The sequence below is a fragment of the Equus caballus genome, chromosome X (genome assembly GCF_041296265.1).
Source record: "Equus caballus isolate H_3958 breed thoroughbred chromosome X, TB-T2T, whole genome shotgun sequence".
NCBI lineage: Eukaryota > Metazoa > Chordata > Mammalia > Perissodactyla > Equidae > Equus > Equus caballus.
Window position 1 is genome coordinate 36,543,170 of NC_091715.1, and position 27,196 is coordinate 36,570,365.

The 27,196-nt window shown below is 43.6% G+C and overlaps 1 long non-coding RNA gene across 1 annotated transcript in view; it reads left to right on the forward strand.

The window, feature by feature from the left end:
- Positions 1-1,086: 1,086 nt before the first annotated feature.
- The window catches only part of LOC138921874 (uncharacterized), a 34,696-nt gene continuing 8,586 nt past the window's right edge, over positions 1,087-27,196 (forward strand). The window contains exon 1 of the long non-coding RNA XR_011434822.1: positions 1,087-1,395. This is a non-coding gene — a long non-coding RNA (uncharacterized lncRNA). The remainder of the gene's footprint in view (positions 1,396-27,196) is intronic.

The window sequence follows — 27,196 nt, forward strand, 5'->3', positions numbered from 1 at the left end:
AGAAATTCTCAGTCCAGAGGAAATGGGCCCCAGTTTGGGGCCTCAGAGAGAGACTGAACTAGCAAGTAGGAGTGAGGAGGCAGGACAAGAACCTGGCTTCTGGAACTCAGTGTCAAGGCGGGGCCTGGGCAGGAGGCAGAGTCCAGCTCCCAGGACTAGGCAGGAGGAAAATAAAGGTCTATGTGAGTACATAGCCTGAGCCTTAGGCTTATCGCAGAGCCTGGAGTGAAATCAATCCTGGATGAATGCAGTTGGCTCTGCTACTGCCCAAGTTATCTAGAATTGTCCTGGGTTGAACACTAGAGCAACGTTTCTCAGAGGTTAATGGGTACGTGAATTGCCTGAGGATTCTGTTAAAAGGCAGATTCTGATTCAGTACGTCTGGGATGAAGCCTGGAATTCTGCATTTCTAACAACTTCCCAGGTGATGCCCATGTTTTTTTGGTCCACGGATCACACTAGGGTTACCAAGAACCTCCTAGAAGATGCACTGTGTGGTAGCAGTCAGGCGAATGGAATGACTCCTGGATCTTTTCAAATATGTTTCCTCTGACTCTGGGCTGAGATAAAGAGAGAGGGAAATAACAACGCCCCTCAACATACACACACACACGCACACACAACATTAAATCCATGGAAATCAGTGCTCTATGAGGCATTCTAAGAATCCCATTCATATATATTCTGGGTTTAAAACACTGCCATAGATGGTGTTACAAAGAGATTTATAGCTTTTAATCTTCTCATATAGCACAACTGCTAAATACAATATAATATATGTGACAAGAATTAGTCCGGAATTTATTTAAGACTTTATCCCCTCAGTTCATATGTCAAAAGATTGCCATTTCCAATTATTTATTAGGAATGTGATGTTTTTCAAGGTAGGTGCATTACTCTTGTTATCTGCTTTCAATTAGCCGAGAATTTACTATGCTGAGCCAAATGTCCATTCATCAGCAAATTCCAGATTCCTGGCAGTCTGATTAACTTCTCAGGGCTCTTCCTTTATAGTTAAAATAAATGAGGCTGTCTATATCTCATGCTTGCTTGCTTATGGAAGGGAACAGAATAGGTTTTGGAATTGAAGAAAAAGAAAGAGGAGGAGGAGGAGGAAGAGAAAAGAAACAGCCTCAAGCAATCAGGAAATACTGTAGACAGAGATAAATACCTACCCTTAGACCGAAAGCTACTCCACACTAGACTATCATATCAAAGCCATATCAAAGCCAGCAGTTGGGAAGGGCAGTGCCTTCAGCAAAGGGTTGAACGATTTGAACTTGGCACATCATTTCTTTCTGTGGAACCCGGTATAGCAGGGGAAGCATGAGCTTTGGACCCACTGAGGCCTGGCTTCGAATCTCAGCTCAGCCACTGAAAACTGGGGCACCTGAGGTAAGTTTTTTCACCTCCATTTTCAACTAAGTTTCCTCTTCTGTAAAATGACAATAATGACTAACTTGCAGATTTATCATGAATTTAAAGGAAATTGTGTGTGTGTAACAACGATGTCAGCTAAGGTAACCTTGCCCTTGAGTTTCAAAGAACATTGGTTCAAACTGCATCCAATGTGTCCAGAGGACCCCAAACCTCTGCCAGTCTCTCTGGGTACTTGAGGAGGGATTAGGGATAAAGGGATGGGGTGGTTAATGTTAGTCCCAGTCATGGCTGGTCACAAGCTCTTCCATCTCCTGAATTTGTCCTGTTCCAGATTCCCCAGTGTGTGCAACATAGGTCATCCCCATTCTTCCTGGTGTATTCACACACATCCAAAAATCAACCCACTCATGCAAAAGTCATGTGTGTGTAGCAGATTTTATTACTGATGGTCTGGGGAGAAAGAGGAGGTTTACCTTGCAGCAATTCTCATGTTTAAATATTTACCACCATGAGCTTAGAAACTTCCATAGCCATTTTTGTTAACTATAACTCCAGCTGTCAAGTACGTGACAGTCTTCTTTTGGCCTTCTCTCTCTGTCTCGCTCTTTCTCTTCCCCTTCTTCTTGGGTGGGTGGGAGGGAGAAATTACTGTCTTTATAAGTGCAAATTTTGCCTTTCATTCGGCTCGGAAGAACAAATATTGTCTGGTGCAAGGCTCAGTGGTCACACCTATGGGCTTTGAGGTTGGCCTGCCTGAATGTGAGGTCACAGCTCTGCTTCTTTCTGGCTGTGTGATCTTGGATAAGCTAATTGCTTTCCTGTGCCTCAGTTTCCTCATCTGTAAAATGGAAATAATAATTGTACCTACATTTTAGAGTCATGGGGAGGATCAGATAGATGTACATGTAATGTGCTTAGTACACCATTTAACATTTAGTAAACACTCAATGGCTGCTAACTGTTTTATTATTATTGTTGTTGTTATTAATATTATTATTATTACGAGGCAATTCCTCCAGGAAGCAAACTGCAAATTCCCGCTTCTCATAAAAGCAGCCCCAAAAGGATGCTCCTGACTCTGAGCTGGCTGTTGCCAGTGCCCATGGCATTTCTCTCCACTTGGCTGTTTTTATTTGTTGGCCTTAGTTACAAGGGGACTTACTGAGTTTGCTGCTCACTATGCATCTGCACATGTCATGTGGTGGCACTGGGGACTTATAAAATCTGTTGCTTTTAACACAGTGACTCTGGGGTGCACAAGAATCACCAGGGAAGCTTGCTTAAAATGGAGATTCTAAGGCTCTGCTTTAGCAAGTCTGGAGTAGGGCCCAGAAACATGCTGTTTTAATAAGCCTCCCCAGGTAGCTCCAATGCAGGGGTCCATGGAAGCTCTGTTCCAGCAGATGGTCTCCTTAAAACAAGCTCCCCCCGAACCTTGAAGGCACCACTGATTACCCAAATAAATGGATGCATTTTTTCTAATTCTTTAACACAGAGTATTCCAAAAATCAAGAACCTACAGGACAAAGGTATATTTAAACAATATGTTAGTTTCTATTTCAAATATGCTCCCTACATTTTTCTTCAAACGCCAGAAGTCTCTTAAGGTGAAATACCAGTAAATTTAAAGCAATGGGCCCAATAGTTAATCTGAAAAAAGTTATATATAATATATTAAATATATGACAATAACTATATTATAGAATGCCTAAAATGTCTGAAAACAGAAAAGTATATTTATAAATACATATTTATAAATTTATAAATGAATATATTCCAGAGTGTCCAGAAAGTCTAGAAACATTTGAAAATGTAGCTAACATACTGCTTGGTAAACCTATCCTGCGTTTTCTGGATGTTCAGACACCTTGTAGAACGTCATAACATCACTATAGTTAAGTGATTTAGAAATTTCAGCACCCACATCATCTCCCTCCTTCCTTCCTGTCCTTCCTTCCTTTCCTTCCTTCCTTCCTTCTTTCCTTCCTTCCTTCTTTCCTTCCTTCCTTCTTTCCTTGCTTCCTTCCTTCCTTCACTCCCTCCCTCCCTCCTGTCTTTCCTTTCCTCCTCCCTTCCTCCATTTCTTTCTCTTTCCTTCCACAATCATTTCCTGAGCTCCTAAAACGTGCACAGCACTCTGCTAGACATGGGTATAACTGATATATGGGAGGGGGGAATGTTATCCAAAAACCAAAAGGCAGAATTCGTACTCTTACGGAGCATGCTCCTTGGGGTGTAAAGTATAAATATGTGACACATTTAAATGTTATTGTAAGCCAGCATCTCCAGTGGGTGAGTGATTCAGAGAGTGTAAGCTACAAAATTTTGGGGCAGAGGTGTCAAGCTGTCCAAGATAGTCCAGATCATTTTCAAGGCATTTCATGAGGCTATGTGAAGACTTTCTTCACTTTCTCTCCATCTAGGATATAATCACATGAAAGCCCAACCAGCAGGCCATAAATGAGTCCTACAGTACAGTGAGGAAAAAATCTTAAACTTACCCACTTTCATATAAAAGGAGATTTTGATTCAAGGGGATCATGTTTAATTCTCCATGTTGTGGGGCCTGGCCCAAACTTAGGGCTGAGGACAATGGCATGTCACCCAGTTTCTATTCCAAGGCTCTGACACAGGCTGGATATTGCCACAGGTAGGGAAGTGAATTTTTCCATCTCATTTTTCCCAGCTCCTTTCATGCAGGTTACTTCTTTTGAGAGATGAAGAGGAAAAGGAGATGTCATCTTCACTTTCCAGAAGGCAAGAGAGAGGGGAAATTGCTTTGCCCAAAACTACAATTTATTGTCCAATTATCTTGCTCAAGGGAGCCTGCCAGGACAAAGCCTAAAACTTTTAAAGAGGTCATGCAGGGTCCCACTCTCTGTGAGAACTTGTCTAGAGCAGGGTTGCTCAACTTAGGCACGATTGCCACTTGGGGCTGGATCATTCTTTGTTGTGGGGGGACTGTCCTGTGCTGTAGGATGTTTAGCAGCATCACTAGCCTCGAGCCACCAGATGCCAGTAGCACCCGCCCTCAGTTGTGACAACCAAAAAATGTCTCTAGACATTGCCAAATATTCCCTGGGGGTTGAAATTCACCCTGTGGAGCAAAATCACCTCTTGGCTGCACACTAGAGCCCCCGGGAGGCTGATGCCCAGGACTCACCTCCAGAGTGTCTGATTTGATTGGTCTGGGTATGACCTGCACTTCAGGTGTTTTAGACATGTCCCAAGGGATTCCAATGTGTACCAGGGTTAATCTCAGATTTGTCTACAAATCTTGACTCTGACAGGGACCCCCACTCAAATTGGATGTCCAGTGCTGTGTTGACCTGGTAATTACCCCAGCCTGCAACCACCTGGCTTAACTGACTCAGTGTTGGTGTCCAGCCCATGTTCTCAGATCCTGACCTCAAACTAGCCTGCTTTGGTCTTTCAAGTTAGAACGTTATTTTTTCCACAATTATTTGTCATTCAATTAGCATGTCTTACCAAGGAAGTTCAGAAATCGACATCAGGCCAATGGAGGACATACTTGGGGGCAAAGGGCCTATGTCAGTCCCTTGAAAGATGTCAAGAAGAAGACTTATCTTTGCAGCTCATTTTGTGAGAGCAAAGGCCATGTGTGCATGCTTGGGTGTGTGTGCAGGAGAAAGCACTGAGAGGTAAAGTAAAGGGGGAAAGGCCACACTTTCTCCTCTTCTCCTCTTGGAATTTCCTTGGACTAAGCATGGGATGACAAAAGCCCAAAATAATGAACATCCATGTTCCCACTTCTTTCAACCAAACTTCTCCTGAATCAATTAGAACAGCCACAACCTACTGCCCCCTTCCCTCCGATCCGGCAAGTCTACTCCTAGCTCTACATCCAACAGAAATGTGTACTTATGTTACCAAAAGATAAGTACTAGAATGTTCATAGCAGCACTCTCTGCAATAGTCAAAACTAGGAACTACCCAAATGCCCATCAACAGCAGGATGGATAAATAAATTGTGATGTATTCACACAAAGGAATACTATACATCCATGAGAATGGTCTATAACTTCACACAACATTTTACTGAATTTCACAGATATAATGTCGAGCAATAGAAGTGAGACCAAAAAGAGGGTATATATTGATGGTTGAATTTATATAAGGTCCCCAGAACAGGGCAAATTATTGATCTGTTAGATGTCAGGTAAAAGTCACCCTTGGAGATGGCAATAGTGAGTGGGGAGCATGAGAGGGCTTCTGGAGTGCTGCAGGTCACACTTTCTGGCTTGGTCTGGGTACTGTTTATGTGAGTGTGTTCAGTTTAAGAAAATTTATCAAGCTGTACATTTATAATTCATGTACTTTTCTGTTTGTCTATTATACTTCAATAAACTATTTAAAATTTAAAAATTATCTTCTCTTTCTCTGCCGCTGCCTCCTCACTCCCAAGCTGGGAGATTAGGGGGCCTTGACATAACACTGCTGAGTTAGGAGGTGGGCAAGTCCCAGAAGGCCCCTCTTGTCCTTGTCACTGTCCCCTCCACGCCCCTGTCACCCTCTGCTCAGGTAGTCATTCACAGGCTATAAGCAGACAGCACAGAAGTGAGGGGACATGGTGTCTCACGGCCTTTCTGCTGGGACCAGAAGAACTTTACTATCAACCTCCTGAGACTGCAAACAGAGTCCAGCTCCAAACTGGGCAGAAAGCTGTGGGATTTTTTTTTGAAATATAGATTGTTTATCCCTAAATCAACAATCTTGCAGCAATGACAGACTCAGGCTGCAGCTTGAGAGTGGGACCCACTGGTGTGGCCTTTCGACATTCATCACCCCAGCATGTCTCACTCTAGGCTGCACATCATCTCTGTCACGGGCCGCTGCCCATCCCAGCAGCTAATATGTTTTTCCCACAGATGATACCACTGTATTTGTCCCAACATCTGGGTAATATTCTAGATGTCACGCACATGTGAACAGGGTATTTATTCTACTAGCAGAGTACACCTGCAGCCTAAATAGTATATGCTGAGCAGCTGTTGGTGACTTCAGATCGAGACCTGGGTGAGGAGTTGTAAACCCGGGAGGTTCATCCTTAGCAAGAAGAATCCAAGCCTTTCAAATTCAATAAATCTGGACACTATTGAGAGAAGAGAGACATCATTGCAGACAGATAATGGTCTGAAATCCCAGCCAGTGATGATTGGGGAAGCAGATGTAAGCCAGGATGATTTTTATATATTCCGATAGCCCCTGCCAGGTGGGAGATGAAATAAGCAAAAGGTCTGATTGGTAACCACATTTGGGCCACTGAGCAATTGCAAAGGTAGAAGCAATCATACTGTCTGTGCTTGCCAGGAGGAAAAGGATGGGGTTAACCTGCTAAAGGCAATCATTCTGCCACATAGCTTTATGTACTCAGACATTCTCAAACCCAGTTATATAATTCACCTAAGGTGCAGCCCATTTGGGAAAGTGATTGCCTCCCACCCCAGTGTAGTCAGTTGTTCAGCCAGTCATTCTGCATTTGAAAAAAAAAAGAATATTTATGTATGAAGCGAAGTGCTAGGAATATAAAAATGAAAGATATGACCTCTGACTTCAAGGAGTCCATCATCAAGTTGGCCTGGTTATTGGCTGCTACATAAGAAACCACTCCAAAACTTAGGGTTTCAAAATGAGAACAACCAAGCTGACTGTCTTAGTTAGCTCGGGCTGCTATAACAAATACTGCAGACTCTATGTCTTAAACAGACATTTATTTCTCACAGTTTTACAAGCTGGAAGTCCAAGATCAAAGTGCGGGCAGATTTGGTTCCTGGTGAGAACCCTCTTCCTGGCTTTCAGATGGCCATCTTCTCCCTGTGTCTTCACATGACTTTTCCTCTGTGTGTGCCTGGAGAGAGAAATCTCTCTCCCTCTTCCTCTTCTTATTAGGACACCAATCCCACCATAAGGGCTCCACCCTCATGATCTCATCTAAAACTAATCACCTCCCAAAGGCCCCAGGTCCAAATACCATCACATTAGGGGTTAGGGCTTCAACATATGAACTGGGGAGGGGGACTCAAACATTTAGTCTGTAACAGTGGCCAACTATATCAGTTTGCTAGGGCTGCCATAACAAATACCACAGACCAGGTGGCTTAAACAACAGAAGTTTATTTTCTCACAATTCTGGAGACTAAAAGTCTGAGATCAAGATGTCAGCAGTATTGGTTTCTTCTGAACCCCTCTCCTTGGCTTGCAAATGGCTGCCTTCCCACTGTGGCCTCACACAGTCACTCCTCAGTCTGTGTGCTGTGTATATCCCAATCTCCTCTTCTTATAAGGACACCAGTCACATTGGATTAGGGCCCGCCCTAATGACTTTATTGTACCTTAATCACCTCTTTAAAGGTCCTATTTCCAAATACAGTCACATTCTGAGGTTCTGGGGCTTAGATCTTCAACATACGAATTTGGGGGGATACAACTCAGCCCGTAACACCAACCATCCTGGTTTGCCCAGGACTGAAGGGAATTCTGGGATGCAGGATTTTCAGCGCAAAAGCCAGGAAAGACTCAGGCAAGCCAGGACAAATTGGTCATCCAGAAAACATTTATTTTGCTCACAAATCTCTAACATGGGTGGGGCTTAAAGGAGACAACTCATATCTACTCTACTCATTAGCTGGAGAAACTGGAAGGCTGGGGCCTAGAACCATCTAAGGCTCACTCACTCACACATCTGGCAGTTGATGCCAGGAAGACTCAAATAGCTGGGGGTTGGGACAGCTGTTCCTCCTCAGACATCTCTCTCTATCTCTATATGATCTCTCCATGCAGCCTCTCTAGTATCATGGCCTCTGGGTAGCCGTACTTCTTGTATGATGGATCCAGAATCCCAAGGCCCATTTCCCAAGAAAGTCAGGCAGAAGCTGTGTTCTTTCAGAAAGCCACGTAGCAGCACTTCTCCCACATTCTATTTATCAAGGCAGCCACATTGACCTTCCCAGATTCAAGGGGAGTAGAAACAGACTCCATCACTTGATGGTGGATTGACAAGAACATATGTGCATACAACATATTCTTATAGCCATTTAAAAACTTTTTGATCGTGGTAAAATACACATAGCATAACATTTACCATCGTAACCATTTTTAAGTGTTCAGTTCAGTGGCATTAGTTACATTCATGTTGTTGTGCAACCAATCTCCAGGACTCTTTCCATCTTGCAAAACTGGAATTCTGTACCAGTTAAACACTAACTCTTCATTCTTCCTTCCCTCAGCCCCTGGCAAACCACCATTCTACTTTCTGTCTCTGTGAATTTGACTACTCTAGGGACCTCATATAAGTGGAATCATACAGCATTTTCCTTTTTGTGTCTGGCCTATTTCACTTAGCATAATGACCTCAAGGTTCACCCATGTTGTAGCATGTGTCCACATTTCCTTCCCTGTTAAGGCTGAATAATATTCCATTTTATGGATATACCACATGTTGTGGCCATTTTTTATACAATCTACCACACTAGAGGAGGACAAAGACCAACTGATCCAGTTACAGCACAGTGGGATGAGCATTGAGATCAGAATGCCACAGGATGCTATGTGGGCACAGAGGAGGGGGGAAGGCTTCCTGGAGGAGGTGACTGGTTTTAGGTAGGCAGACATTATGAACTCTGCCTTTCAGGCAGAGTGAATAGGAAGGACGAGGGCCCTGGAGACAAGAGCAAGCAGGGTGTTTCGGAGAGCTGCTAACAAGGGCAGGGCAGGGCAGAGCTGCCTGGGTCAGGTTGTGCACTCTGAGCTCGAGGGAATGTCACATCCCTCTGGAATGGTGCTGTGTACAACCTGCTTATCCATCTTCAGCATTCCTGTGAAAGAACAAGTAGGGAAGAAAGCAGGGAGATGAAGAGCTCAGAGACTAGGTTGCCAGAGCTCAGATCAAGGAGAATCTTCTACAAAATCCTGAGTGTTGGTGAATTTATCCTGGAGGCAATGGGAGACTGCCAAAGGATTCTAAATGGGGAGGAGAGGGAACGAAAATCAGAAATTAACATTATTAAGGAAATAAAGGTGCCATCGTGGACTGGGGAGTGGATCTCTTCTAGCTTTCTCTTTTTGTCTCCAATGACTATATCTGATTTGTCAATCATCACCTGGAAGCCTCAGGAGGCCCAGTCCTCAGCTGAGATAAGAATGGGTCCATTTTCCTCCTGAGCCCGGCATTCAGAACCTTCTACCAGCCAGTTCTAAGCCTGCATGGTGTTTACATTCTAGTCATGGGAGAAAGACAATATGCAAGCAAAGGAATGACTGGAGTAGGTACAGATGAAGATAAGTGCTATGTGGAAAATAAAACCAGGTGATCTGTTGGAGAGTGGCTGGGAGAGGATAGGTCATCAGGGAAGAGCTCTCTAAGGAGGGGACTTTTGGAGTGCCTTCTCCACAACAAGTAGACAGCAGCTGTGTGAATCTGAGAGGAGGGTTTTTCAGGGAGCGAGACCAGTAAACACGAAGCCCCTAGGGCAAAAACAAGGTTTATATATTCAAGAAACAGCAAGAAGCTCAGTGTGGCTGAAGGAGATGTCTGAAGAGGGGATAGGAGGAGATGAGTTGGGGAATAAGCAGGAGTCTTGTAGCCTAGACGTGTTAGATGAAATAAATAGGAAGCCACTGGAGGGTTTAAGGAAGGAGAGTGGCATTATATCCAACACCTCTCAAACATCACTTAAAATCTTCTCAGCCTCACCTGTTGACTGGGCCCTTGGCTAGTTTGTCTGCCCTGGCTACATTGGAGATCAGCTTTGTTTGTATGAGCTCTGTGATTAACTTCATGTAGTCACAATGCAACATCATCTCACCTCATGCCTCCTCCATGTGCCTTTCACCTCCTCTCAGGACTTTCCCCATTGACAAGGAGGCATGTATAGAGCCTGTACACATGCAACCTGTAAACGAAGAGAGTTGATGTCTCATGGGGAATTGATGTCTTTGACCCACAGGAGACAGGAGTCGGTAGATTCCTGCTCCTTCCTCCCCTTGGACAGACTGTCTTGAGATGCAATCTTTATATGACTTCTTAGAAACCAGCCCATAAGCTCAAGCAATCGATTTCACTTCATACCAAAGAGTGGCCAGCTCAGTAATACACCTTCCATTGGCTTGTCATCCTTTCCTACCTCACTTCCTTTGTCCCCCCACTCCAGCTTCCTGGGATTTCATACACTAATATCATAGTACCACGTGAGCTTTACCTCAGACTCTCTTTTCTGGGGGAATCTGGGGCTAAGACAGACATGTGCAGATTTGCCCTTTAGAAAGGTCACTCTGGCTCCTGTGTGGGCAGTTGATTATGCAGGGACAAGTGTGGAAGTCAGGAGAGACACATTAAGAGGCTCCTGCATTTGTCCAGGAAAACGAGATGGCTTTTGAGGGGAAAGGACAGTAGTGGAGATGAAGGAGTGGATAAACTCATGATATGTCCTGGAAGTAGAGCTGACAAGAACGGCTAATGGATTGGATGTGGCACAAGAGAGAAATCAAAGCTCACTCCTAGGTTTATGGCTTGGGCAACTAGCCAATGATGGTGCTTTTTAATAAGAGAGAGAACACTGGAAAAGGAGCAAGTTTGGAATACTTTGTTTGTTCACCAAATGTTTTTGCAGCATCTACCATGTACTAGTGAAGGGGTTCAGAATATGCCACAGTGGCATAAGAATTAGTTTGAGCTGAAGACATTTGAGAGTTAACAGCTGCAGGAAGAGACTTTTGCTAAATTTCCTCTTATCTTCCTAAAAGCAAAGCCTCCCAAAACAATTTAACTGTCATAAATCCCCTCCCAGGAGTTTCACAACCACGAAAGACTGACTCTTATCACTGAAGAGGAGAAGTCATCATCTGGATGAGAAATCTCTTAAACAGACATTGTCATAAAACATTCATATCACCCATCTACTCTCTTAGATATCCATTTGTTATTCCTAAAAGTCATTTGTTCTCCCAGAAGTGCCCCTGTGCCCCTTCCCATTTCCTACTAAGGTGGTATATAAAAATTCTAACCACCTCCTTGAATCACACTTCTTTGTGAACTCCTGAGCATAGGCATTTAATTAAATCTGGGGGGGGGGGGTTCTCTTGCTAATCTGTCTTTTGCCAGTTTAGTTTGCAGGCTGAACATAAGAGGGTAGGGGAAAAGTTTTTCCTTCCCAACACTAGGTAGCATGTTAGGTGCTTTGGACACAGAGCTGAGAGGCCCAGTCTCTGCCGCCAGGGGCTCAGCAATGACAGTAATGTGGAGCTGTGTACAAAGGGCCATGAGTATATCATGAGGGACATCAAGTGTGGCCTCTGGGAAGGAGAGAAAGAGTCAGGGAGGGGATCCTGCAAAAACTTAGCAGGTGTTCTAAAGGATGAGAGAGTTAGCCAGAAAAAGGAGCAGGAAAAAGGTGACTAAGGTAGCAAATGCAAATATGCAGGAATATGAGAAGGTTTGGCCCATGGACTTAAGAGTGTTTGGAGAGAAGGTAAAGGAAAGGGAACAATGAAAGAAGAATCTCAGAGGCGGAGAGGCCAGCCAAGTGAAGGGCTTTGTAGGCATGTTGCCATGTTTGCCCTTTAGCATAATATCTAAGGGAGGTACTGAAGGGGTTCCCGAAACCATATGCGTATTTGACTATTTTGTGCTTTTGCACCTCGGGTTTCCTCAGGCTGGAACATTCTCCCTCACCCTCACTACCACTTCCTGACAAAGTCGTACTCATCTTTCAAGGTCTTAATCCCTGGCTATCCCCTCTCTGCTGGGTCCCCTCCCTGTCCTCCAAGCCATAGCTCACTGCACCTCATTGCTGCTCAGCTCCAGGATGTCATGAGCCAGGCATGTCCTTGGCCTTCTCCTTCCTTGTCAGCCTGTGGCCTCCTTAAGACTTGGACTCCCTCTTTCAGATCAGAGCCCAAGTTGAGGCCTGGAGAATGTAGGATTTGCTAGTAATTGGCAGAATTGGATGCCTTTGAAATGAGAGAGAAGTTTGAAATTATAGAGGAGTGACACCACCCACATCCCGCAGAAGAAAACCAGCCTATACAGTCAGATGAGAGGAGGCAGTGAAGAGTCATCAAAGACTAAGAATGCCTCACATCAGCCTCGACCCAGGGGCATGGGAGACACTCTTCACTGAGTCTAACCACTCTTTAGCTTTTGTGCCACGGAGTCAGTGTCAACTTTTGGTCTCAGGCCAGTGAGGTAGGCAGTTACCCACACAGACCCACCCAACCAAGACCACCAACCTTTTTTACACAGCGCAAGAAATGGCAATCACTGAAAGGCTGATATGTTCTGCCAGTGCAGACCCAGGCTGGCCCTGAACCAATGGCTGCAGGGAGAAGGTGAAAGTTTCCATGTCTCCTTTTTTGCTGTTATTCCCTCTTGCACATATGGGATTTATTCTTTACAGGTTTAAATGTTACATTGAAAATAAACTCAAATGACCAAAATGTTTCATTGAACAATCCATAATAAAGATAAAAGCCACCTGCACTGGGGGAGGCACCGACAGCCAACTCTAAATTGCTCTAGCGTTTGGAACTTCCTGAACGGAATTCTCAAGCGCTTTCTGAACAATTTACAGAGCTCATCTGTCCAGGGTTGATTAGAACTGTCCAAAAATGGGGTCACCATACTTCAATCAAACAAAAAATGGAGGAAAACAAAACTTCCTGGAAAGACAGAAACAAAATAAAATAAAACAAAATCACAACTGCACCCAGTGGATTTGAATAACATGGAGTTTCCTTATCCAGAATCCAGCATATGTGTATGTATATGTGTGTGTAATATATACACACACACATATATATATTATATATTATACATACACACATATACAGATACACACAGACGTACATATAATTTCCCATTTATTCCACTATGGAATCCCAGTCTAAGACCATGACTCCTCCAAAAAATAGTAATGTACTGAAGAGACTTTTATGGTCATCTCTACTTTTATGGTCATCTTTATGATTGACCTCATAAAATAATCTGAGTTATATACACGCATGTATACATAGGCCAGATTCTCAACTTACGTAATACTATGGGAATTCACAGAGTTATATTGGTTGAGAATTTGGCTTCAGCTTCCCTTATTATAGAAATTCCCATCAACTAGCCTGAGATGAGGCTCCACATATATTGCCACAAAGCTTCATAGGCTGAGAATCTGGCTGACAGAGCACAGAATAATGTCCATCCAAACATCAGCTTGGATTTTATCTGGGCTTGATTTCCAGAGCAGCTTGCACGATGGAATGAGCAAATGCCTTTGGCCTCTGGAGCTCCATGAATCAGTGTGACCCAGTATGGGGAGCCCAGGCTGCCTGCCCATCCTGGAGGGGCACAGCCCCTTCGCACCTCAGTCTCTCTGGCTGTGAATTGGGTGGGACTATTACCTGCCTCTTCCCTTTCCCTCTGAGCACTCTCTCTTGTTTATGAAAGTACAGTTTGCAAATATGACTCCCAGAAAATAAGCATTAATAGCTGGAGCCCAGCATTGGTTGCCAGGGAAAATGCATTTATTTGCTAGGTTAGAAAGTGCCAACACCACTAATTGAATTTGTGCCAAAACATGCATTTTAAAAAATGTTATTCTGTTCCATTCATTATTTATAGAACATCACCTAAGGGCAGAGCATGCTACAAGCCAAAAATCTCATCCTGCGTTTTATCAGAAACCCATTGCAGGGAAGGGGAGAAGGGAGAGGGAGGGAAACAATAAAATGAGATTTCTGGAAAAAGCTAAAGGAACTTGTCTGGCATGTTTTGTCTGGACCAGCAATGCCCACAGGGCAAGTTGATAATAATCTCCAAATGCAAGGGCCCTGGAGAGCAGCTGCTCTCTCTCCACACTCAGGAGAGAAGAAATGAACCTCCACTGCAGCATGAAAGATTTAGGCTGGTTAAAGGGAAAACTTCTTTAACAAGGAATGCTATTGAGAGAAATTGAGAGCAGAAGAAGACCTTTAAATGAGGGAAGTGTCTCGTGTGTTCCAGATAATCTAAGGGCAAGAAGTCAATTCAATGTTTCCTCAACCCTGAGACAGTAGATGTCCCTAGAGGCCATTGTCACCCCAGGGAATTGTCCTGGTCCAGATGGCTTTTTACCACATTAGGAGCATGGGTTTTGGTGTAAGAAACTTTGCTTTGAATGCCACACTTGGGCAAGGTTCTTAACCTCTCTATGCCAGCTTAAGCATTCATAAAATGGGGGAAATGACTCATCCAACATCAAGACTGCACCAGGCACTGTTCTAGGGGATGGGGATACAGCGGGCAACACCGTAGAAAAACCACCTGCTGATTCCAATGGGGAGGCAGACTTCTTGTAATGATAAAGAATAAATAAGTAAAACATACAGCACGTCGGATGGTGATGAGTGCGATGAAGATAACAAGCAGGGAAGGGGGTGGGATAAGGCCGTTTCCATTTTAAGTAGGATAGTGGGGGAAGGTCGCACATTGAGATGGCATCTTCTGAGGTAAGGTTTGAAGGAAGTGAAGGAGTGAGCTAAGACGGTGTAGTGGGTGAATGGTGGCCCCCCAAAAGGTTATGTTCATTTTCTAATCCCTGGAACCTCTGCATGTGACTTTATTTGGAAAGAGTCTTTGCAGAGGTGAATAAGTTAAAGATCTTGAGATGAGATCACCCTGAATTATCTGGGTGGGCCCTACATCCAATAGCACGTGTCCTTACAACAGAGAGATGAGAAGACAGACACAGAGGAGAAGGCCATGTGAAGGTGGGGGCAGAGATTAGAGTGATGCAGCCACAAGCCAAGAAATGCCCGGACCCACCAGCAGCTAGAAGAGGCAAGGAAGGATTCTCTCATAGAGGTTTCAGAGGAAGCATGGCCCTGTGACACCTGGATTTCGGACTTCTGTCTTCTAGAACTATGAGAGAATCAATTTCTTTCGTTTTAAGCCACCAAGTTTGTAGTGTTTTTCATGGCAGCCCAAGGAGACTTATACAGAGGGTATCTAAGGGAAGAGTGGTTAAGCAGAGAGAACAGCAGGTGCAAAGGCTCTGAGAAAGGTCTTTTACCTGTCTGATTGGGAAAGAGCAAGGAGACCTGTGTGTTTGGAGTGGAGGGAATGATGGGGCTCTCTGCAGCTGAAGCTCTGAAGGAGTTAACAGCTGAAGGCTCTCTGCTGACGGCGCTTCCCACAGCTGGGCAACAAGTCCTTCCTGGAAGAGGCAGCTGGGTGGTGCATGGCCATACCCAGCACAAGCAGTGAGCCTAGTGAGAATGTCATTGCAAAATGATGATGGCTTAGACCAGGTTGAGAGAAGTGGAAGTAATGAGATTCTGAATATGTTCTTGAGAGATAGAGGCAACTGGATCTATAGTAGATTGGATATGGGATATAAGATAAAGAGGGAGGTGAAGAACGGCTTCGAGCATTTTGGCCTGAGCAACTAGAAGAATGGAGCTGCCGTCAACTGAGATGGGGAAGGCCGTAGATGAGACACCTTTAGGGGGGAAGATCAGGAGTTTGGTTTAGGACAGGTTAGGTTTAAGATGCTTATTAAACATCCAAGTGCAGATATCAGCTAGTTAGGTGTATGACTGAAGGTCATATATGACTTCATTAGTCATATATGACATATGTGAAGGTATATGACTGAGATATCTGATCTGGAGATGTACATTTGGAAGAATTTTTAAATTTATTTTTTAACTTACAGCAAAATTCTTCCTTCGTGTGGTGCAGTTTTATGAGTTTTGAAAAATTCATCATCAGGTGCTGGACGAATGGCGTAGTGGTTAAATTTGCACACTCCACTTTGGCAGCCCAGGGTTCACAGGTTCGGATCCCAGGCACGGGCCTACACACTGCTCATCAAGCCATGCTGTGGAGGCGTCCCACATACAAAATAGAGGAAGATTGGCACAGATGTTAGCTCAGTGACAATCTTCCTCAAGCAAAAAGAGGAAGATTGGCAACAGATATTAGCTTAGGGCCAATCTTCCTCACCAAAAAAGAAAGAAAAATGCATAATCATGTAACCACCGCCACAATCAAGATACAGAACTGTCCCATCATCTTAATGAATTCCCTCATGCCATTCCCTTGTAATCAAACCCACACCTCATCCCCAGCTCTTGATGACCACTGATCTGTTCTCCATCTCTACAGTTTTGCCTTTTCCAGAATGTCATGTAAATAAAATTATACAGAGTGTAGCATTTTGAATCTGGTTTCTTTTGCTCAGCATAATGCATTTGAGATTCATCTATGTTGTGTTCATTACTTTTTATTGCTGAGTGGTATTCCACTGTATGGATGTACCATAGTTTGTTCACCCATTGAAGGACATCTGCATTGTCTCCACTTATTAGCAATTATCATAAAGCTGGTATAAACATTCATGGATTTTTTGTGTGAACAAAAGTTTTCCATTTTCTTGGGTATATAATGAGAAATAGGATTGCTGGGTCATACAGTAAGTGTGTGTTTAACTTTATAAGAAACTGCCAAACTGTTTTCCAAAGTGGCTGTACCATTTTGTGTCTCCACTGGCAATGTCAAATTTTAATTTTTATTTAACCATTCTAATAAGTGTGTAATAGTGTTTCATTGTGGTTTTCATTCGCCTTTCTCCAATGACTAATGATGTTGAGTGTCTTTTCATGCACTTATTTTCCATCCAAACATCTTCTCTGGTGAGGTATCCATTAAAATCTTTGCCCATTTTTAATTAGGTTATTTGTTTTCATATTTTTGACTATGGAAAATTCTTCATATAGTCTGCTTACAAGTCCTTTGTCAGATAAATGATTTGTAAATATATTTTCCAAGTCTGTAGCTTGTCTTTTTATTCTCTTAAAAGTGTTTTTGGCAGAGCAAAAGTTTTAAACTTTGATGAAGTCCAGTTTATCATTTTTTTCTTTTACAGATCATGATTGCGGTTTCATATCTAAGAACTCATTGCCTAATTCAAGGTCACAAAGATATTCTTCTTTATCTTCTGTTAAAAGTCTTATAAGTGTATGTTTTACATTTAGGTCCAGAAATCACTTTGAGTGTCAAGGTACAGTGTTTTTTTCATATTGGGTGTTCAGTTGGCTCCAGCACCATTTGTTGAAGCATCGTTCTTTTTTTAAATCTCTACTTTCTTTTTTAATTTTAATCCTCTTTTCTCTTAGTTCTTCAGTTTGGATAATTTCTAATTATTTTCAAATTCCCTCACGTTTTTTCTCCATCATCTCCATTCTGCTGTTGAACTTATCCACTGATTTTTTTAAAATTTAAGATGTATTTTTCAGTCCTAAAATTTCAATTTAGTTCTTTCTTCTAGTTTCTATTTTTCTCTTGAGAGTTTCTATCTTTCCACTCATTTCAAGAATGTTCACCCTTCCTTCACAGAACCTAGTTATGATAGCTGTTTTAAAGTCTTTGCTAATTCCAGCCTCTGGATCATCACAGTGTTAGCATCTCTTTATTGTCCTTTCCCTTGAGAATTGGTCAGATTTTCCTGGTTCTTCATATGTTAAGTAATTTTAGGTTGCTTTCTGGATATATTGATAATTTTGTTATGAGACTGGGTCCTGTTAAAATCCTCGAGAATAGAATGTCACTAGATTGTGTTGTTGTTGTTTTAGCAGGAAATCAACACAGTTAAGACCACAAGTTTTGTCCCACTTTCCGTGGGCAGTGGTTCAAATATCATTTGAGGATTCAATGCCTTTATTTTTATTGTCCTAATATATGTGACATTCAGGAGTGTGTTTGAGACTTGGGAGTGATTTATATCACAGCTCAGTCTCAGAGATTTCCCTCCGCTTCTTTCGGGCCTGCGCTGCGCATGCACAGCTGGGAGGTGAGCCCAGGACTCGTGTCAGTTCATCCACAGAAATAGAGGGATTCCCTTTTCCAGCTCTCTTCTCTCTGGGATTTTCTCAACATTCTCTGGCTTCCAAGGTCCCCTTTTCCCAATTCCTTTGGCTGGAAAAATGGATTTTGTTCTCGGACTTTCAGCCCTCCCTCCCCTTACCACATTGTCATCCAGTTCTGCGTCACTGGAGCTACCCAGTGGGGTGAAGCAGCAAGAAAAAAAAATAATGGGGATTCCTCCAACACTCTCCACACAAGGGGTCCCTTTTCCCAGTTTCACTGAACTTGTCAGAGAGACAAGGTTCAGGTGTCTGCACCACCACCAACATTGTCACCACAGCAATGCAGATCCACGACTGGGGCTGGCCTCAGAAAAAGAAAAAAATGAGGATTCCTTTGTAAAAGTCTCAGGGGTCCCTTTCCCCAGTCCTCTGGCCAGAAGGAGTGGGATTTCTGTTGGAGCTTGGGGTGCCCACCCCTACTTCAAAGTTCTGTGACTCAGAGGCCTCCAGGCTGCCCCTACATCAAGTCAGGAGACAGAAGAGGAAAAAAAGAAACAGGAATCTCACTGGTACTAGTCATTCTTCAAATTTTGACTGCCCTCCCCTATCCACCTGCTATTGTTTAATTTCTAGAGTCCTCAGGTAGTTGCTTTGTGTATTCTGTCCAGCGTTTTCAGTTGTAATCAGTGGAAGAGATAGACCAAGTGAGCTTACTCCATCTTGACTGGCCCTGGAAGTTCTAGGAGTTTTATGCGTGCATGTATGCATTTGTGATATAATATTTCAACCGTTTATAGTTATGATATTGAAACAATTATTCAGATTAAACAAGATCACCAAAGGAGTGAGTTTAGATAGAAAAGAGAAGAGGTCCAAGAACTGAGGCCCGGGGCACTCCACTAATTAGAGGTCAGGGAAATGAAGAAGAATGAGATCAGAGACAGGATGAAAAGTCCAAGAGCCAAGTGTCCTAGATGCCAAGAAGAGTGTTTCAAGGAGGAGGGAGTGATCCACTGGGTCAAATGCTGCCAATAAGTAATATGAAGACTGAGAATTTGCCCTTGGATAATTCCTATGGTTGTGGGGGGAATTAAGTGAGATGATGCACAGAACAGCTCAGCATGTGCCCAAGAAATAGAAAGCATTATGAAGTTCTTGAGTGTCCCTCTGGACAAATGGCCTTTACCCATTTTGCTTCTTCACCTGGTATTCTCTCCTCTGCTTATCCATATTGGGAACCAACTTGGATCCCACCTGTTTTCAGAATCCTTTCCTGGGTCTAATACTGTAAATCTCAGAGACCTCCCTCCCCTCTGGTAATCCCCAACTCAGGTGGCCTGCGCTGCAAAGCTCTAGAAGGCAATGTGGTGTGCTGAAGCTTGCCTAGACTCCAGGGTGAGACTGCCTGTACTTGAATTCCAGCTCCACCACTTACTAGCTGGGGGAACTTAGGGACGCTATCTCACCTCTCTGAGCTTCCATTTCCTCATCTTTAAAATCAGGATAAACACAACCACCTCATCCGCACTATTGTGAGGAATAAATGAGATAATATGTGTAAAAACTTTGGGTTCAGCAGGTACTGGTTCTTTCTCCTCTTTCCTGCTACACAATTTAGCATTATTTCATGTGTGCTAGTTTTGTCTTACCAATAACCTTATAAGCTGCTTGAAGGACGGGGTTATGTCTTTCTGTTCCCTATTGCATTGAGCATGTTAATGGGTCCCAAGATTGACTGGCATCAAAAGTATCTTCCAACCAAGAGTATAAATTATAGCCTGTCATAAAGAAACTCACAGCTATGGTGTCTAGTTTGCAGGTAGCAAGTCATCAGGCATGCTGAGCATGCCCAGGCTGTTTCACAGAGAATGTCTGAAATGGAAGATGTTCCTATCTGGGTATGCATCTTTCATCCAGATAAAGCTTGAATCTTGTTTCATTGGTGACTATTACGAACCATGAAATTCGAGATAGCAAGGAAACAAAAGACATAAAACTAATTTCAGCAAAGCTAAAGCAAGCAGGCTTGAAACGGATGACAGAAGTTGGTGGCTAAGGCATTATGAGGTGGTAGAAAGAGCACTGGGTAGACAATCAGGTGAACTGGTTCTGGTCTCAGTTTTGCCCCTCACCACTTGGGTGGCTTTTTTTTTCTTTGAGGAAGATTAGCCCTGAGCTAACATCTGCTGCCAATCTTCCTCTTTTTGCTGAGGAAGACTGGCCCTGAGCTAACATCCGTGCCCATCTTCCTCTACTTTATATGTGGGACGCCTACCACAGCATGGCTTGCCAAGCGGGGCCATGTCTGCACCCGGGATCCCAACTGGCAAACCGCCGAAGTAGAACGTGTGCACTTAATCACTGTGCCACCAGGCCGGCCCCAAGGGTGGCTTTGACTGAGTTGATAAACCACCTCTCCCGAACATATATATCTTGGTCTCCTCTTCTCTGAAATAAGGAGGTGGGGGCCTAGGTGGGTGATCTCTGAGTTCCCTTTCAACTCAAGGACCCATTCATTCAACACACATTCGTCAGTCTCCCATGTGCTTGGTTCTGGGAATGAAGAGAATAAAACTACAAAACTGCAGTAGTCATTGTTCCGGGGGTAGACCATGGGTATATTGAATCCCATATATTATATCCTCTCAATTAATAGAAGGACATCAACAATCAGTCAAGACTGCTTCTTATTTCAACCATTGCTCCTATAATAGCCAACCTCCTTCACACAGACTCCTTCTTACCTATTCTTCCTCTCACTTAGAGAAAACCATACTCTACGTTGAATTGCCCGTGAAGACACCAATCCTGTGTTTCTCCAGGTCACAGATGGTGACTTGCTAGCTTACTTATGTCCTGATTCCATTTTCTGAAAGCTGTCACAGTTGTTCTGATAAGAGGCAGATCCCTTCAGGGAGACATTGACATTTTTTAAGGAAAAAACTAATTTATAGTAGCCAATTGTATGCTTTGTTTCTGTCCTACATCAGCCTCATCTCTGGATTGGACTGAACTTAGTACTTTGGGCCATTACTATGGTTTATCATGTTTGTTCCCTTGCTGAAATAAAGTGAGAAAAATCAAACTAACCTTCCATTCAATGGAAGGTATTCCAGATGGCAGTTCCCTTCATGCTCAGAGACTCTGGGCAGCCCAGATGATCACCCTGTTTGATATGATACCCACAGCTGCCTAGCCAGCACAATGCTCTTCTCCAAAGGCCCATCTACTGGCAATCATTTAGTACTTCTCTTTGGCCTTTTGTGTGTGTGTGTGTGTGTGTGTGAGAGAGAGAGAGAGAGAGAGAATGAGAGAGAGAAAGAGAGAGAGTTGGCAGCCAGGGCTGTTTGGGAGCCCAGAGCTGCCGCAATAAATCAAAATCCCTAACCCCAGACGCACGCTCATTCTTCTGCATTAATTTATTGTGGGGTTTTATTATTATTCACACACAGAGAGGCTACATTTATTTTCCTGGGTGAGGAAAGGCAGGGCTGGACATTTAAGTCTCCTGAGCAAAAGTACTAAGGAAGAGTGAGGCTATGCTGGGGGTGGGGGTGGGGTGGGGGATGGGAGGCTTTGAAGTCAGCAGCTCACCCAGGTAGGGCTTGCCTGGAGATCAGTTCAGTTCACAGAAAAACAGCACACATCCTCAGTCCTCAGACATAGCACTTTGCTATTCTGAGTCCGTAAGGCCACCATAAGTGTAAGATTCAGCCTTGGTTTGTCAGTTTCAAAGCGACTACATTTCTAACCAGAAATCTATAGGGGCATGAGATTTGTCTTTCGTCTCCAGCCTCCCTCAGTGAGTTGGTAAGCTCGCTCAAGCCTCTCTCAGCAACATTGTGTAACTGTATGAGGGGGAAAAAAACTTTCTGATACATTGTTTCATCTAATCCTTATTTCTCCTAAAGCTCCCTAGATTTTACTTTGTTGCATTGGGAATTAGAAAGATTCTGAGGCTTTCTTCTATTTCTGAAAGGGAAACTTTTGGGCATGCTGACAATGGCTAACCAGCCTGCAAATATGTTAGCTTTTCTTCTCATTAGCACATAATCTCAGCTGTGAATTTTGACTTTCCAAGAGGGAAGAGCCAAGTGTCAGCATAGAGCATTCACGCAGGTTGGCTTAAAATGGGCCTACATAGCATCCAGATACCTATACCAAAACTCCGGGTAGAGCAACATGGGAACGTGCTTATAGAGGAAAGCAAAATTTTAAAATGTGGCTGGGTTTATTTATTAGAAATTAATATGCCTCCGTGGGGACTAGTTTTGTGACAAGTTGTGTCATTTGTAGGACTACTTGGGAGTCCATATACCACAGCTGTTCATTTTCTCAGGTGCTGTGTATTCCCTCTGAGATAGTCTTCATCCACTATTAGCTTCATCCCTAATGGCCTGTATTCATTTATAACTGAGGGGAATTGCAAAAAAACACTATGTTTCACAGAAGCAAAGCGAGCTCTGGCAATCCTTTTAAAGTCATAATAAATTAAGCTGCAAAGAATGCCCGTATTTATCTTGCATCATTTTTACAGTTATTGCCGCTATTTTTCTTATGTTACCTTAATTAAGATACGTCTTTGGGGGATTAACTTCTGTTTGGAAAAAGCAGAATTTTAAAAAATAGCTTTGTTTTACTTCTGTGAATAAAGAGTAGGCGCTACGGGTTGACCAGATGGTAAAGAGAAGTGCAGAACTCTGACCTGGGGTCTCATTTTGGTGCTACCACATACTAGCCCGGTGACTGGGGTGTAATTTTTCCCCTCTGGGCCTCAGTTCTGGAAAAAGAAGAAGTTGGACTAGCCAATCTCTGGGGCCCTTTCCCTGGTTCTTTGACCACCCTCAGATTGATAACTAAACAATCAAGCCAATCGCTGCCAGATTTGTTCACATCAGTCATGAAACTCACTGAAATAGTTAAAACCTACTAGTTAGTTTTTAATGACTGAGCTGGGTAGTCCGTTCAATATCTAGATCGATCATTCCACAGGCTAGGAAGTCACTATAGAAGGAGAAACGTGATGATGGGGTGGTTGCTATGACAACCAGAAGCATTGCTGCAAAAGCCAAGGACTCAGTGGAGAGAAATGGACACAACCAGAGGCCCCTCTGCTATGGGACCTTTAAAGGGGCTGAGTTGGCCCTTCGGATTTGTTCTCTCCAGCCCAGGGCCAACACTGGCCCCATTAGTCTTTCTATCTGATACAAAGTTTTGTGCTTACTCATTTTACAACAGCTTTGTATTTAATCTACAAAGCAACCCTGGTGGACTCGAAAAGTCCCTTGGTGTAGCCAACCACAGCCTGTTCTTCAAACTAATTATTTCTCTTTGTTTATGAAAAATATACATACGCCTAGTAAATTCTTGTCCATGTATATCTCTATTTTCATTAATTTTATGCAACATAGCTCAAGCAATAACTCAATCTGTCTGGTTAAGAAGGGCACACAATGCCCTTTTAAGATTTTGCAATCACAAAAGATTTCCCCTCTTTAGTTCCTCTTGAAAAGGCATGCTTTTTTCCAGGTCGAAGAAAAATAACACAGTAATCATTCCAGCCAGGCTCTCCTCCAACAGGCCACACTCCACCAAGCAGGACACTGGTTGTCACCACTTACGGTAAATCACTAGACAGTGGAGCCATCTTTGCCAGTCAGAAAGATTTCCTCGCTACACTGGTTCTGTTTGATTGGTCGTGAGTCTATGCAGTTCCTGGCACAGGGAGGGCCTTTTCCTCCCCTGCCAGGTTTCTTTCAAACTTGCTACAGCCTAGTTTCAACTCTGGCTCAGAAGCCAACCCACAAAACTACCTTTCCAATTGCTCCTTTTGGCCCAGAGAATGTCATCCAGTTTCCAGTGAAGGCCTCAGTCAAAGGCCTTGTTGTTCTGGGAGCTGGTACCCCAGTGGGATGGGCCATTGCCAACCACGTCTCCCTTACCCACCCCAACCCTGGGGACTGTTGGAGCATTTTGAGTTCCCACAACCACATAAGCAGGCACTGAAAGTCTAGGATGCCATTGGACAAGGTTGCAGGGCATAATTACGGGGTTCAGAAACTCATGACTTATAAGACCTGGGTCAAGCTGACTCTAAAAATAGAAAATAAAAGGTTTTCAAGCAACAGAAAATAATAATAATATGGATTAGGTCTCAAACTAACACAAACTAATTTGGAATTTTAGGCCACTTAGCAAGAGACTTCCTATCCATCTTCCCAGACTCTTTCCCTTCCCTTGTCCACACACAATGTTCCCTTTCTCAGGAAGTAATTTCAGTTAAAAAGCTTTTATTGCCCAGTTTATGGGGACTCAGATTTACAATATTCCTCAGCTCCATACACATAAGCCATGGGATCTCAAAGAGGGAGTAGCTGCTGAAGAAGACGTCAGATTTGGCCAATGTCATGATTTCTTTAGGGGAAGACTTTGTCCCTGGAACTGAGAAGGGGATAATGCTCAAAACGACATGTGGTCAGTGGTAGCTGAACCTCATATGAACTGAGTCACCTGACACCACCTCTCTCCAACCCTTCCCCTCTCATTACCACTCACACTTACTTGAGAATGGGATGGGAGACATCAAGCCAAAATATTTATTAAGCACACCCTGCATGCAGAACACATTCCACGGCATAAAGAACAGGGAGAAGGGAATCAAAACCGACAGCTTGGGCCTTCACAGTCTCTCGCCAGGGCTCTCACTATAGCCTGATAACTGGTCTCCAAGCTGCCAACGTCTCCTCCACTCTCTAATCCAATGGTTCTCAAACTTTAGGGGCATGAGATTCACCTGGGAGGATTATTAAAACACAGGTTTCTGGGCCCCAGCCCCATATTGTCTGATATAGTAGGTCTGGGGCAGAGGCAAGAATTTGCATTATTAACAAGTTTCCAGATGATTCATGGACCAGGGACCATACTTCAAGAACCACTGCTCTAATCCATTCTCCCTGTTTTTGGAATGATCCTCCAGCATAGGAGTCCAATCAAGTACTCACCCAGTCACCATGGAATAAAGTCTCACCTCAATGTGTGGAGTCTCACCTGCACAACACGGTCCCAGATGGTGTGTGCAGCCACCACCTCACATATCCCATGTTCTAGCTCTTAGACTGGGTTCCCTCAGAGGCAAAGCCTGAGACAAGGATTTGAAGGGTAATGCCAGGAAGCAATGGTCCAGGGGGCAGTAAGTGAGACAGGGAAAGAAAGGACACTAATGCAGGGTTAGCTAATGAGAAGATTACTGCTGGGGGCAACTGGGGCTCAGCCTCACTGGGGCCTCTGGAGGACTGCATAGAGCACACTTCAGAGTTATCCTGCCAGAGGCCAGAGAGCACAGAAATCCACCAATTTCTCCCAGTATTGGTTGAGGGCTACTTCTAGACCCATTAACTGCCCATCACTTCCACGGTGCCCCTGCACGAGTCTAGCTAACTCAGAGGCCAGAGAAAGCCCTCAGGCAGAGCCCTATGCAGTTGATGGAGGGAGTCATCAGGTCGGGGTACATGGGCATGGTGAGTGTTGAGGGTTCTTTAATGGGGCCACCAGCAGCTTCTGCTCCACAAGTCAACCCACCCTCTTAAGACTCAGCTCTTTCACACATCTGCTCTTCTGCACAGAAAGGCCCAAGCACGCCTTCTGCTCTGGCTCTCTGGAAGACAGAGCTTTGGATGGGGCTCAGCTGATTCTTTAGAGCTTGGGTGGGCAGCAGCCTGGGTGACGCACAGAAGTTTGTGTGACTAAACGAAGCTAAGGAGCCCGGGGGCTGGTGGTGAATAGAAACAGCAGCACCAAGAGGGCAAGGAGCACTATGAAAAGAGGCTGCAATGATGGGGTGGTGGCTTGGGGTGCTGACAAAGCAACCGAGGGGGTGTCTGCAGGCACAGTCTTTTGAAGTCATCCTTTGGGACAAATTTTGAGCCCTTTTGCCTTCTTTAGGCCAGTGCTGGCCACCTGCTCTGCAGTGATTATGAAATACAATAGAATGTAAGAGAAAATAGTGGAATTAGATCCTCCTATTGCCCAAATAGATGCTCTTAAAGAGGGTTAGCTGGGAAAGAAGAGCCTGCACATCGCTCACAAGTGTGGTCACGGCGACTGCACCCTGGCACTTAGGTGAAGCGCCACCCCTTCCAAGTGCTGTTAGAACCCCCTCAGAAATTGAGCCTCAGAAATTGTTAATTTCTTGAGAGAACCCAACCAGTCAAGAGCATTCTCACCCTTGATTTTCAGACAGACTACTTTTTCTGCTATTAGGGTTATGAGAGTGCAGATTTATGGGTACCTTAAAGTGATTCAGAGCAACAAATGTGTGTAACATTGGTGTGGGTGGGTGGACAAGAAAGACAAGAATAATAAACAACCAAAATTCCCATTTAATGTTATATAGTAACTTAATATGTGCTATATAAAAAATAAATTGTCTTCTCTAAGAAAAATAGAAGTTTTTTCCTGAGGAAATCTTCTGACCGAAATAGTCTTATGCTTATAAAATGTTAGTGAGTAGCTGGTTCATATCCTTTTTTTAAAAAAATCCTCTTATCCTTTTTAATCACAGTTCAAGTGATATATGCGTGAACTTTGCAAGGCATACAAAAATGTAATTTACTTGACATGATTTGGGGAGAGAAAAACTGAAATATATTAAACGTCACTCAACCACATTATTTAGAAAGAAGAAAATCTGAGACACTAATTGCCCACGATAGCTATTTATACAACGCACCACTGGAGTGAAGGGATACCGGTTGCTCTTGAAATAGGCAGTTTAAATTCGATCCAGAAGGCAACCAGTGCAGCCAGTAAAGACACGTAATCTGGGAGGTGCCATGTTTTCTCTGTGAAAGTTCAGCTATTGAGAGGGTAAAGAAACAAGAATAAGCTCTGTCTAGTTTAGAAACCTCAAGTGAGACTGCAGAGTGGGAAAACTTCATCCCCTTTCCTATCTCATTCTTCT